Source organism: Loxodonta africana, chromosome 16 (assembly GCF_030014295.1).
Source record: "Loxodonta africana isolate mLoxAfr1 chromosome 16, mLoxAfr1.hap2, whole genome shotgun sequence".
Lineage (NCBI taxonomy): Eukaryota > Metazoa > Chordata > Mammalia > Proboscidea > Elephantidae > Loxodonta > Loxodonta africana.
In genome coordinates, this window is record NC_087357.1 from 84,255,041 (window position 1) to 84,268,914 (window position 13,874).

Here is a 13,874-nt window from a genome sequence, read left to right on the forward strand (position 1 = left end):
TCCAAGACTGTAATCTTTATGGAAGCAGACCACCACATCTTTCTTCTGCCGAGTGGCTGGCTGGTTTGAACCACTAACCTTTCAGTTAGCAGCCAAGTGCTCAGCCACTGTGCCACCAGGGTTCTTCAGCTACAGTATATAAAAAGCCCCACTGCCATCAATTCGATTCCAACTAATAGCAATCCTGTAGGACAGAGTAGAACTGCTCCATAGGGTTTCCAAGGAGCAGCTGGTGGATTCAAACTGCTGACCTTTTTGTTAGCAGCCAAACGCTTAACCACTATGCCACCAGGGCTCCTTTACAGGATATATGGAATTAAAATACATAGAGAAAAATATTCTTTTTTTTGAAACTTGCCTCATTTCCAAATAACAAAATGCTGCAGTGGGTTAAATATTTACATATATCTAGGATTCTCTTACTACAGGACTTTTACAGTCATTTCAAGTCATAGTAAACAAACCAGGTAAGTTGTATTCTAAAAGAATTCTCATTTGTCTTCTATTTCTTGTGGACTTTACTCATGAAGGGATTCTGGAAATTATTAAGTAAAACATACTAGCTATTAAATTACAACACAGTGTGACTTCTCAGTATTAAATCTGGAAGTGACTAAACAATACAGTATGCAATTAAAGTTTAGATGAAGTTGATTCAGCAAAATGTAATTGTTATCTAATTGTCATACCACAATCATAATTCACCAAACACGTTCATTCTTGGACAACTAAGTTACTTCCTTATACTCATACATCATAAAAAAATCATTTAGGTACATAACTGTCAATAATAAAACGGCTAGGAATTCAATATGCTTAAAAAAAAACTTTGCCCAAGATTTTTTTATAGAAAAATGAGTAATTTTATTTTTCTCTCAGATGACAGAATAAGAATCTCCCTGGTTTATTATAGGGATTAACGAGAGGTGGCAAAGCTTTGGACTTTCCACAGTAGGCAATACTGTGTAAATACGATAACGACACTGTCAACACCTCATGATACAAAACAAAAACAAAGAATAAAAATGCCAGTTTACACAGTATACATCTAGGCAACCTGTAGGACAGTTTTATAAAGTGGCACGAGGAATACGAATTTACTCTTGGTCACAGGAGGGTGACATTGTTTAGCTTAAATCTGAGGATATAAAATGACTTCTATAGGTTCAGCACTGAATACTTTTCATTTTAAGAGTTGTGAAGGTACAATCTCAAGTCTCAACTTAAAAAAACTTTGAACGAAACGTACCTGATGACTATTTTCTGATACAATGAAAAAGGACAGAGACTACAGAGCCAAGAAAATTGGTATCATAGCCAGAAAGAAATCAAGTGCTTCTCTGAAATACGATTTTTTAATTGTTTATTTCAGTCTTGTTTCCTTAAGAACACTAAATAGACCATATTTCCTGTTCTACACTGCTTGGCCACAGGACCTTTAACAATAAAGAGAACCTTAGAGAGTTTTTCTGAGAAGAAACGACTTGCTGTGACCTAGTTACAACACTAATAACAATCTTCCTTCAAATCATATACTATATTTTCAAACTCATGAAAGCAACTCATAGTTATTACCATTGGTACCAAATATATTTAAGCTATGCCTAAAAAAAAAAAAATAAGATTATTAGGTGTAAATAGTTTCTTTGGATGAATCAACTTTTACAACAACTTTGCTATCTTTTTAAGATAATTTGGTCAAAGAGATAAAATGATTGTCCTGGTTTGGCAAGAACACTTCTTTTAACACAAAAAGGGCTTTTAAAATCAATAATTGTCAAAGGCAATCAATTCATTATTTAGAGTTTTCTGCCTTCTGGATATGGAAGTATCCAGCTGATGTAAGTATTAAAAATGGTTCTGCCACTTCAGAAACTGTTTCTTCTTGGTCAAAAAAATAAAACCTGTAATATCCCAAAGTGGCCCAGGTTTCCCTTTCTGATGCAAAACCACCACCTTTTTATTATTATTTATTGTGTTGCAGGTGAAAATTTAGTGCAAATTAGTTTCTCATTCAAAAATTTATACACAAACTGTTGTGTGACACTGGTTGCCATCCCCACAATGTGTCAGCACTACCCCCCTTGCCCTTCACACGCCGGAGTCCTTATGTCCATTCGTCCAGGTTTCCTGTCCCTTCCTGCCTTCTCGTCTTTGCTTTTGGGCAGTGTTGCCCATTTGATCTCATATGCTTGATTAAATTAAGAAGCACATTCCTCACATGTGTTGTTATTCGTTTATGGGCCTGTCTAATCTTGACTGAAAGATGGATGTTGGGAGAGACCAGTTCTGAGTTAGCAGGGTGTCCAGCGGTCATAGTCTCAGGGGTTCCTCCAGTATTTGTCAGACCAGTAAGTCGGGTCTGCTTTTGTGAACTTAAATTTTGTTCTGTATTTTCTCCTGCTCTGTCTGGAAGCCTCTGTTGTGATCCCTGTCAGAGCAGTCAGTGGTGGCAGCCTGGAACCATCTACTTCTTTTGGGTTCAGGCTGATGGAGGCTGTGGTCCATGTGGTTCATTAGTGCTTTTATTTTCCTTGTGTCGTGGGTTTTCTTCATTCTTCTTTGCTCTGAACATCATGGGACCAATAGATGTACTTCAGACGGCTGCTCACATGCTTTTAAGACCCCAGACACTACTTAGCAAAGTAAGATGTAGAATGTTTTCTTCATGAATTATGTTATTCCAATTGACCTAATGTCCTCTAAAACCATGGTGTCCGGCCCTCAGCTATAGTAACTCAGTCCTTCAAGGTATGTGGATGTGTCTAGGAAGCTTCTATGTCTTTGCCTTGGTCAAGCTGGGCTAACTTCCCCCCTATATTGTATGTTGTCCTTCCCTTCATCAAAGTTAACACTTGTCCATTATCTAGTTAGTGCAAAACACCATCTTTTTAAAAGACACTTCAAGGCTGCCTGGAGGGAAGGAAGGCTTTCAGGTAGGTGTGATAGGGATTAACAGAGCAGATCTGATATGGATCCAAATTCTGCCTCTCAACTTACTAGTTGTTTGACTCCAGGCAACTTGATTTCTTAGTTTCTTCATCTGTAAAATACAGATATTTTTACTTGTCGTCTTAGGCTGGGTTCTCTAGAGAAGCAAAACCAGTAATGAGTATAAATAAATATATATATAGAGAGAGATTTATATCAAGGAAATGAATCACGCGGTTATAGAGGCTGGAACGTCCAAATCCGTGGGTCAGGCTGGAGGCTTGTTCTGATTCACGTAGCTGCAGGGGCTGGCGAACCCAAGGTCGGCAGGTCAGACAGCAGGGCTCTTGCTTGAAGGCTACAAAGATCGATGAATCACAAAATTGGCAGGCAAGCCTGCTAGTTCAGGTCCCAGGAACTGGAGGTCAGACAAAGAGAAGTCAGCCGCAGGATCTAGAGTGAGCAAAAAGCCCCTGAGCCTTGCCACAATGCCCACTTACATTCCATGCAGGCCACACGCCTGAGGAAACTCCCTTTCAACAGATTAGCTACTCACAGCAGATCCCATCATGAGGGTGATCACATATCAAATCTCTAACAAGGAAGTGATCACAACATTATACAACTGCCAAAACACTGAGAATCATGGCCCAGTCAAGTTAACACAATTCAATCCATAATATTCCATCTTTTGGCCCCCCAAATTCATGTCCTTGCCACATGTAAAACATATCCATCCCATCACATCACAGTAAAAGCCTTAACTCCAAGTCCAAAGTCCAAAAATTCCTCTTTATCTGTGAAATTGAGAATACAAGTTATCTGCTTCCAAAGCACAATGGTAGAACAGGCACAAGGCAGACATTTGCACTACAAATGGGAGAAATTGGAGGGAAAAAAGGCATAACACACACCAAGCGCATCAGCAGAACACATTACATTGGCCTTCAGGTTTGAAAATAACCCTCTGTTTCTCTGAGACCATTCATACAACGGCCCTGCCCTCCAGACTCTGGGTGTTGGCCATACTCTCCAGATTCTCAATGGAGGCGCCTCGGCCCTGGGCTTCAGCTCTGTCTTCCAGGCCCACTGGAATGGCAACTCTGCTCCATCGGTTTTGGGCAGCCCCATTCTCCTAGCCTATCTGAGTGGCAACTCCACCCTTTGAGATCCCAGAAGTCGTGGCCATACCCTTTGAGATTGAGGCAGCTCTGCTTCCTGTGTTCTTTGTCTCTTCATCTTCTGCTTCCTGGTTTCTTGGCCTCTTGGCCCCTTGGGCCTAATTGCCCATGTCTGTCCTACTGGGGCAAAGTGTTCCAAACTAGTTCTATCAATAAATGCCTGGAGGTACCCTGCTCCACCAGTAAACTCAGGCCCAAAAGGCACTCAGCTCTCTTCTTCCATGAGTCAGCAAACCTGGCTTTACCAGGAAGTACTCGGAGGCACCCCACTCCAACAGGAAGCCTCCTGTGCAAAGGCCCTCAGCTCTCTTGCTCCCTGGTTCGGCTCCAGCGCTGTCTTGTGTTGGTCTCCTGGTTCTGCTGCTGCAGTTTGTCTGTTGCTGCTTCCCACTGTCTGTGCCATCTCGACGGCAACAGCTCTCCTCGTTTCCTTCTGAGTGCTCTATCCATTTACAGTTGCAAAACCACTTCCACACTCTAGTATCTGTTAGAGCAGCACCACGCTCTCTTGGCATCAAATTCTTGGTTATTCAGTATTGCTGTAACAGAAATACCCCAAGTGGATGGCTTTAACAAAGAGAAGTTTATTCTCTCCAAGTCTAGGAGGCTAGAAGTCCTAATTCAGGACACCAGCTCCAGGGGAGGCTTTCTCTCTTGTCGACTCTGGGTGAAGGTCCTTGTCATCAATCTTCCCCAGGTTAAGGAGCTTCTCAGCACAGGGACCCTGGATTCAAAAGACACGCTAGCTCCTGGTGCTTCTTTCTTGGTGGTACGAGGTCCCCATGTCTCTCTGATCACTTCTCTCTTTTATATCTCAAATGAGACTGGCTTAAGACACAACCTAATCTTGTAGATTGAGTCCTGCCTCATTAAGAAAACTGTCACTAATCCCACCTCATTAACATCACAGAGATAGGATTTACAACACACAGGAAAATCACAGCAGATGACAAAAAATGGTGGACATGGCCTAGCCAAATTGATACACATATTTTGGGGGGATGGTTAAGAGCTACGGCTGCTAACCAAAAGGCGCTCCTTGGAAACTTTATGTGGCAGTTCTACTCTGTCCTTTAGGGTCACTGTGAGTGGGAATGTACTCGACGGCAACAGATTTCATTTTTTTCATTCAATTCATAACATTTGTCTTCCAGGTTAGTGGGAAAATAAAATTAGCATGGTACCAAACAGATAAACATTCATCGAATATTACTACAGGCTGAACTGAAGCGAGCAGCCTTATGTGTCTCAAAGCTTCTAAAAGTTACCACCATATCCTGCAAAATGACTGAGTCAGGAAGAAAAAGGTGTCCAGTTTGAGGAAATCTATATGTAGATTCCCCCACACATCTGTCAGTTTGTCATACTCTAGGGGCTTGCATATTGCTGTGATACTGGAAGCTATGCAATTAGTGCCAGGTATTAATCAAATACCAGCAAGGTCACCCATGGCGGAAGGGTTTCAGCTGAGCTTCCAGATTAAGACTTGGAAGAAAGACCTGGCAGTCTACTTCTGAAAAGAATTAGCCAGTGAAAACCTTATGAATAGCAGCGGAACATTATCTGACACAGCGAGAAGATGAGCCCCTCACGTGGGAAGGCACTCAAAATACAACTGGGGATGACTTGCCTCCTCAAGGTAGAGTCGACCTTAATGATGTGAATACAGCCAAGCTTTTGGGACCTGCATTTGCTGATGTGGCATGACTCAAAATGAGAAGAAACAGCTGTAAACATCCATTAGCGATCGGAAACTGGAATATACAAAGTATGAATCTAGGAAAACTGGAAATCATCAAAAAAGAAATGGAACACATGAAGATCGATATCCTAGGCATTAGTGAGCTGAAATGGACTGGTATGGGTCGTTTTGAATCAGACAATCATATGGTCTACTATGCTGGGAGTGATAACTCAAAGAGGAATGGCATTGCATTCATCATCAAAAAGAACATTTCAAGATCTATCCTGAAATACAATGCTGTCAGTGATAGGATAATATTCCTATATCTACAAGGAAGATCAGTTAATACAACTATGGTTGAAATTTATGCACCAACCACAAAGGCCAAAGATGAAAAAACTGAAGATTTTTACCAACTTCTTCAGTCTGAAATTGATCAAACATGCAATCAGGGTGCACTGATAATTACTGGTAACTGGAATGTGAAAATTGGAAATGAAGAAGAATGATCGGCAATTTGAAAATTTGGTCTTGGTGACAGAAATGATGCCGGAGATTGCATGACTGAATTTTGCAAGACCAACGGCTTCTTCATGGAAAATACCTTTTTTCACCAACATAAACGGTGACTATACACATGGAGGAAGCCCTGGTGGCGTAGCGGTTAATACTTATGTCTGCTACGCAAAAGGTCAGCAATTCGAATCCACCAGGCGCTCCTTGGAAACTCTATGGGGCAGTTCTGCTCTGTCCTATAGTGTCGCTATGAGTTGGAATTCACAGAAATCAAATCAACTACATCTGTAGAAAGAGATGATGGAAAAGTTCAACATCATCAGACAGAACAAGGCCAGGGACAGACTTCAGATCAGACCATCAATTACTCATAAGCAAGTTCAAACTGTAACTGAAGAAAATTAAAATAAGTCAACAAGAGCCAAAGTACGACCTTGAGTATACCCCACCTGAATTTAGAGACCATCTCAAGAATAGATTTGACGCGTTGAACAGTAATGACCAAAGACCAGATGAGTTGCAGAATGACATGAAGGACATCACACATGAAGAAGCAAGAGGTCATTAAAAAGACAAGAAAGAAAAGACCTAAATGGATGTCAGAAGAGGCTCTGAAACTTGCTCTTGAATGTAAAGCAGCTAAAGCAAAAGGAAAAAAATGATGAAAGTAAAAGAGTTGAACAGATTTCAAAGGTCAGCTTCTACAAGACAAAGTAAAGCATTATAACGACATGTGCAAAGAACTGGAGATAGAAAACCAAACGGGAAGAACATGCTCAGCATTTATCAAGCTGAAAGAACTAAAGAAAAAATTCAAGCCTCGAGCTGCAACACTGAAGGATTCTATGGGGAAAATGTTAAATGATGCAGGAAGCATCAAAAGAAAATGGAAGGAATACACGCAGTCACTATACCAGAAAGAACTGGTCGACGTTCAACCATTTCAGGAGGTAACATATGATTAGCAACCGATTCTACTGAAGGAAGAAGTCCAAGCTGAGCTGAAGGCATTGGCGAAAAACAAGGCTCCAGGAATTGATGGAATACCAACTGAGATGTCTCAACAAATGGATGCAGAACTGGAAGCGCTCACTCATCTATGCCAGGAAATTCGGAAGACAGCTACCTGGCCAACAAACTGGAAGAGATCCGTATGTATGCCTATTCCCAAGAAAGGTGACCCAACCGAACGCAGAAATTATTCAATGATACCATTAATATCACATGTAAGCAACATTTTGCTGAAGACCATTCAAAAGCAGTTGCAGCAGTATATCGATAGGGAACTGCCAGAAATTCAAGCCAGATTTAGAAGAGGACAAGCAACCAGGGATATCGTTGTTGATATCAGATGGAACCTGGCTGAAACAGAGAATACCAGAAAGATATTTACCTGTGTTTTATTGACTATGCTAAGGTATTCGACTCTGTGGATCATAATAAATTATGGATAACACTGAGGAGAATAAGAATTCCAGAACACTTAACTGTGCTCATGAGGAACCTTTACATAGATCAAGTGGCTGTTGTTGGAACAGAACAAGAGGATACTACACGGATTAAAGTCAGGAAAGGTGTGCATCAGGGTTGTATCCTTTCACCATACCGATTAAATCTGTATGCTAAGAAAATAATCCAAGAGGCTGGACTATATGAAGAAGAACGGGGCATCAAGATTGGAGGAAGACTCATTAACAACCTGCATTATGCAGATGACACAACCTTCCTTGCTGCAAGCAAAGAGGACTTGAAATAGTGATGACCACAGCCTTCAGAATGGATGACACCTCAACATAAAACAAAAACCCTCACAACTGGACCAATAGGCAATATCATGATAAATGGGAATGAGATTGAGGTTGTCCAGGATTTCATTTTATTTGGATCCACAATCAACACCCATGGAAGCAGCAGTCAAGAAATCAAGAGGGACTACTGCGGGAGGTGGAGCCAAGATGGCAGAATAGACAGACTCTTCCAGCGACCCCTCGTTAAAACAAAGACCCGAAAAGAAGAGTGAAGCAAGCATATTTATGACAAGCTAGGAGCCCTCAGCATCAAAGGCAAGCTTAGAAAACAAACAGAGGGCCACAGGGATGAGGAGATGCTTCAGAAGTGGAGAGGAGTTACTGGACCTGAAAAGTAGGGAGCATTTAGACCCTAATGCCAGAGTGGTGGCAGCAGGCTGGTACTAGCGTTCGGCCGCAGTTTCCTCAGGGAGAAGCAACCAGCCACACAGCCTACTCATACCTCCAGAACCTGAGAACAGCGCTCTCGACAAAAGCTAAGTACCTGCATATACTTTACCGCGCCCCCCACCCCCAAGCCAGCTTCAGTGGCTGAATTCCCTGGGCCTGAGATGGGCTCTACTGAGCACCTAAAGCCATCCTCCCGGCCTTGGAGAAAGAAAAAAATTGCAATTGGGGGAAAAGATAATTTGCCAGATCCACTAACCAGGGGAGCTCAGGACAGAAGAAGCTCTTGTCCAGGTATAAAACAATCCGTGGACTTTGAGGCCCTTTCCCCTCTACATGGATCTGTGTGGGCCTATTTCAGGAGAACAGGCCCTTGTTGACAGACTCCAACCATTTCAGCTGTGCACTGGACGAGTGGGTGTTTGATGTTTGACAATGTTTTTCCTATTAAACAGGGTAATCACCTACCCACATCAGGGGCCTAAGGACTGGTAGTTCCACTCAGGAAACCCAACCACCTGCAACAGGGATCCAAGGATAACTAGTACCTCCCAGTCCTTACAACCAAAAATACTGGGTGCTCATGGTCCATCTGCAGAATCCACTCACCTAAACGCACTGAGGAACAGGGATGTGCTTTCCTCGGGGACATTCAAGGGTCACTTCTCAGCCCCTTACCCTGTTCAAAGCGTGACCCCCTGCTTCTATCAGCTACTGGTACATACATCAATCACCCCTGCCCCCAAGACTGTACGACAGGTCCTGTACTACACACTTGATGATCAGCTACCTGGACACCTGAGTTCATACAAGAAAAGTGAATGGACTCCTAGACTGATATACCACATAACAACTCTAGCCATGTGGGGACAGGACGGCAGAGCTCCAAAGGCTAAAATAATCAAGCTAGCTCACTCCAGCAACCTACTCGGGCATATCAAAACAAAAAAAAACAAGAAGCTATGATAAGTAAACAAGCATAAAGTAATACAATAACTTATAGATGGCTCGGAGACAAAAGTCAAAATCAAGTTACATAAAGAAAAAGACCATGATCGCCTCAACAAGCTCTCAAAACAAAGAATTAAGGGATCTTCTACAAGAAAGTGCATTCCTGGCATTACCAGAGGCAGAATAAAAAAGACTAATATACAGAAACCTTCAAGACATCAGGAAGGAAATGAGGCAATATGAAGAACAAGCCAAGGAAAACACATTTAAAGCAACTGAAGAAATTAAAAACATTATTTAGGAACATAATGAAAAATTTAATGAGCTCAAAAAATCCACAGACAGACAGCCATCAGAAATTCAGAAGATGAACAACAAAATTACAGAAGTAGACAACTCAATAGAAAGTCAGGGGAGCAGAACAAAGAAAAGTAGAAGCCAGAATTTCTAAAATGGAAGATAAATCACTTGGCACTAACATATTTGAAGAAAAATCAGATAAAAGAACTTTAAAAAATGAAGACACCTTAAGAATCATCTGGGACTCTATCAAAAGAAATAACCTAGGAATGACTGGAGTACCAGAACAGCGAGGGATAACAGAAAATACAGAGAGAATTACTGAAGATCTGTTAGCAGAAAACTTCCCTGATATCATAAAAGATGAGAAGATATCTATCCAAGATGCTCATCAAACTATATATAAGGTAGATTTTAAAAGAAACTCACCAAGACAAATAATCAAACTTGCCAAAAGCAAAGATAAACAGAGAATTTTAAGAGCAGCTAGGGATAAACGAAAAGTCACCTACAAAGGAAAGTCAGTAAGTATAAGCTCGGACTACTCGACAGAAACCATACAAGGAAGAAGGCAATGAGATGACTTATATAAAAAAACTGAAGGAAAAAAATTACCAGCCAAAAATCATATATCTAGCAAAACTGTCTCTCAAATATGAAGGTGAAATTAAGACATTTCCAGATAAACAGAAGTTTAAAGAATTCATGAAAAAAAAACAAAACTACAAGAAATATTAAAGGGAGTTTTGTGGTTAGAAAATCAATAATATCAGGTATCAACCAAAGACTAGTACACTGGGCAGAGAAATCAGATGTCAACCCAGACAAGGAAATCAAAAAAATAAATCAAGATAAAAAAACGCTCAAAACAGGAAAACAGTGATGTTATTACACAAAAGAAGACAACATTAAAACAATAAAGATGGACTAAAAAATGTAGTCGTAGATCTTCCATACAGAGAGGAAGATATGGTGATACAAAGAAATAAAAGTTAGGTTTAAATTTAGAAAAATAGGGGTAAGTAATAAGGTAACCACAAAGGAGACAAACTACCCTACACATCAAAATAAAAAACAAGAAAAAATAGAGACTCAGCAGAAACAAAATCAACAACGAATATGAGGAAAGGACAAGATATAATCTATTCAGCACATAAAATTAAGTAGGAAAAAGAAACTGTTGACACACAAAAAAAGATATCAAAATGATAGCAATAAATTCATACCTATCCATAATTACGCTGAATGGAAATGGACTAAATGCACCAATAAAGACACAGGGAGTGGCAGAACGGATTAAAAAACATGATCCGTCTATATGCTGCCTACAAGAGACACACCTTAGGCTTAGAGACACAAACAAACTAAAACTCAAAGGATGGAAAAAAATATATATCAAGCAAACAACAATCAAAAAAGAGCAGGACTGACAATATTAATTTCTGACAAAATAGACTTTAAAGTGAAATCCATCAGAAGGATAAGGAAGACACTATATAATGATTAAAGTGACAATCTACCAAGAAGGGATACCCTGGTGGCGTAGTGGTTAAGTGCTACAGCTTCTAGCCAAAGGGTCTGCAGTTTGAATCCGTCAGGCGCTCCTTGGAAACGCTATGGGGCAGTTCTACTCTGTCCTATAGGGTCGCTATGAGTCAGAATCAACTCGACGGCACTGGGTTTGGTTTTTTTTTTTTTCGTATACCAAGAAGATATAACCATATGAAATATTTATGCACCCAAAGACAGGGTTGCAAGATACTTAAAACAAACTCTTATCAGCATTGAAAAGTGGGATAGACATCTCCACAATAATAGTAGGAGACTACAACACACCACTTTTGGTGAAGGAGAGTTCATCCAGAAAGAAGCTCAATAAAGACATGGAAGATCTAAATGCCACAATCAACCAACTTGACCTCACAGACATATACAGAAGACTCTACCCAACAGCAGCCAAGTATACTTTCTTTCCTAGCGCACATGGAACGTTCTCTAGAATACACCACGTATTAGGTCATAAAGCAAGCCTTAGTAGAATCCAAAACATTGAAATATTACAAAGCATCTTCTCTGACCATAAGGCTATAAAAGTGGAAATCAATAACAGCAAAAGCAGGGAAAAGAAACCAAACACTTGGAAACTGAACAATACCCTGCTCAAAAAAGACTAGATTATAGAAGACATTAAGGACGGAATAAAGAAATTCATAAAATCCAACAAGAATTAAAATGCTTCCTATCAGAACCTTTGGGACACAGAGAAAGCAGTGCTCACAGGTCAATTTATATCAGTAAATGCACACATACCAAAAGAAGAAAGGGCCAAAATCAAAGAATTATCCATATACCTTGAACAAACGGAGAGCAACAAAAGAAACCCTCAGGCACCAGAAGAAAACAAATAATAAAAATTAGAGCAGAACTAAATGAAATACAAAACAGAAAAACAATTGAAAGAATTAACAAGACCAAAAGCTGGTACTTTGAAAAAAATCAACAAAACTGATAAACCATTGGCAAAACTGACAAAAGAAAACAGGAGAGGAAGCAAATAACCCAAATAAGAAATGAAATGGGCAATATTACAATAGACCCAACCGAAATGAAAAGAATCATACCAGATTACTATGAAAAACTGTACTCTAACAAGTTCGAAAACCTAGAAGAAATGGATGAATTCCTAGAAACACACTACGTACCTAAACTACCACAAACAGAGGTAGAACAACTACATAGACCCATAACAAAAGAAAAGATTGAAAAGGTAATCAAAAAACTTCCAACAAAAAAAGCCCTGGCCCTGAAGGCTTCACTGCAGAGTTCTACCAAACTTTCAGAAAAGAGTTACCACCACTATTACTAAAAGTATTTCAGAGCATAGAAAAGAACAGAATACTCCCAAACTCCTCTATGAAGCCACCATCCCTGATACCAAAACCAGGTAAAGACACCACTAAAAAAGAAAATTACAGACCTATATCCCTCATGAACTTAGATGCAAAAATCCTCAACAAAATTCTAGCCAATAGAATTCAACAACATATCAAAAAAAATAATTCACCATGACCAAGTGGGATTCATACCAGGTATGCAGGGATGGTTCAACATTAGGAAAACAATATAATCCTTCATATAAATAAAACAAAAGACAAGAATCACATGATTTTATCAATTGATGCAGAAAAAGCATTTGACAAAGCTCAACACCCATTCATGATAAAAACTCTCAGCAAAACAGGAATAGAAGGAAAATTCCTCAACATGATAAAGGGCATTCATACAAAGCCAACAGCCAAGATTATCCTAAATGGAGAGAGCCTGAAACCATTCCCCTTGAGGTCTGGTGATGCCCTTTATCACCGCTCTTATTCAACATTGGGCTGGAGATCCTAGCCAGAGCAATTAGGCTATGAAGAAATAAAGGGCGTCCAGATTGGCAAGGAAGAAGTAAAAGTATCTCCATTTGCAGATGACAGGATCTTATACAGAAAACCCTAAGGAACCATCAAGAAAACTACTGAAACTAATACAAGAGTTCAGCAGAGTACGGGGATACAAGATAAGCATACAAAAATGAGATGGATTCCTCTACACCAACAAAAAGAACATCAAAGAGAAAATCACCAAATCAATACCATTTATAGTAGCCCCCAAGAAGATAAAATACATAGGAATAAATCTAACAAATCTTACCAGAGATGTAAAAGACTTACACAAAGAAAACTACAAAACACTTCTGCAAGAAACCAAAATAGACCTACGTAAGTGGAAAAACATACCTTGCTCATGGATAGGAAGACTTAACATTATAAAAATGTCTATTCTACCAAAAGCCATATATGGATTTAACACAATTCCAATCCAAATTCCAACGACATTCTTTAGTGACATGGAGAAACAAATCACTAACTTCAAATGGGAGGAAAAGAGGCTCCAGATAAGTGAAGCATTACTGAAAAAGAAGAACAAAGTGGGAGGCCGCACTCTACCTGATTTCAGAGCCTATTATACCCGCAACAGTAGTCAAAACAACCTGGTAGTGGTACAACAGATACACAGACCAATGGAACAGAATTGAGAATCCAGATATAAATCCATCCATATATGAGCAGC

The 13,874-nt window shown here is 39.9% G+C and overlaps 1 protein-coding gene across 7 annotated transcripts in view; it reads right to left on the reverse strand.

Annotated features, from left to right (window-relative positions):
- MAPK8 (mitogen-activated protein kinase 8) overlaps positions 1-13,874 on the reverse strand; it is a 135,167-nt gene that overhangs the window by 89,659 nt on the left and 31,634 nt on the right. For 2 of the 7 annotated variants that reach the window (XM_064269880.1, XM_003408931.4), the window contains exon 1: positions 3,001-3,349. The exons of the other annotated variants lie outside the window; for them this stretch is intronic. The gene's annotated coding sequence lies outside the window, so the exon portion shown is untranslated. Of the gene's footprint in view, positions 1-3,000; positions 3,350-13,874 lie in introns of those variants that run through there. 7 annotated transcript variants of the gene reach the window in all.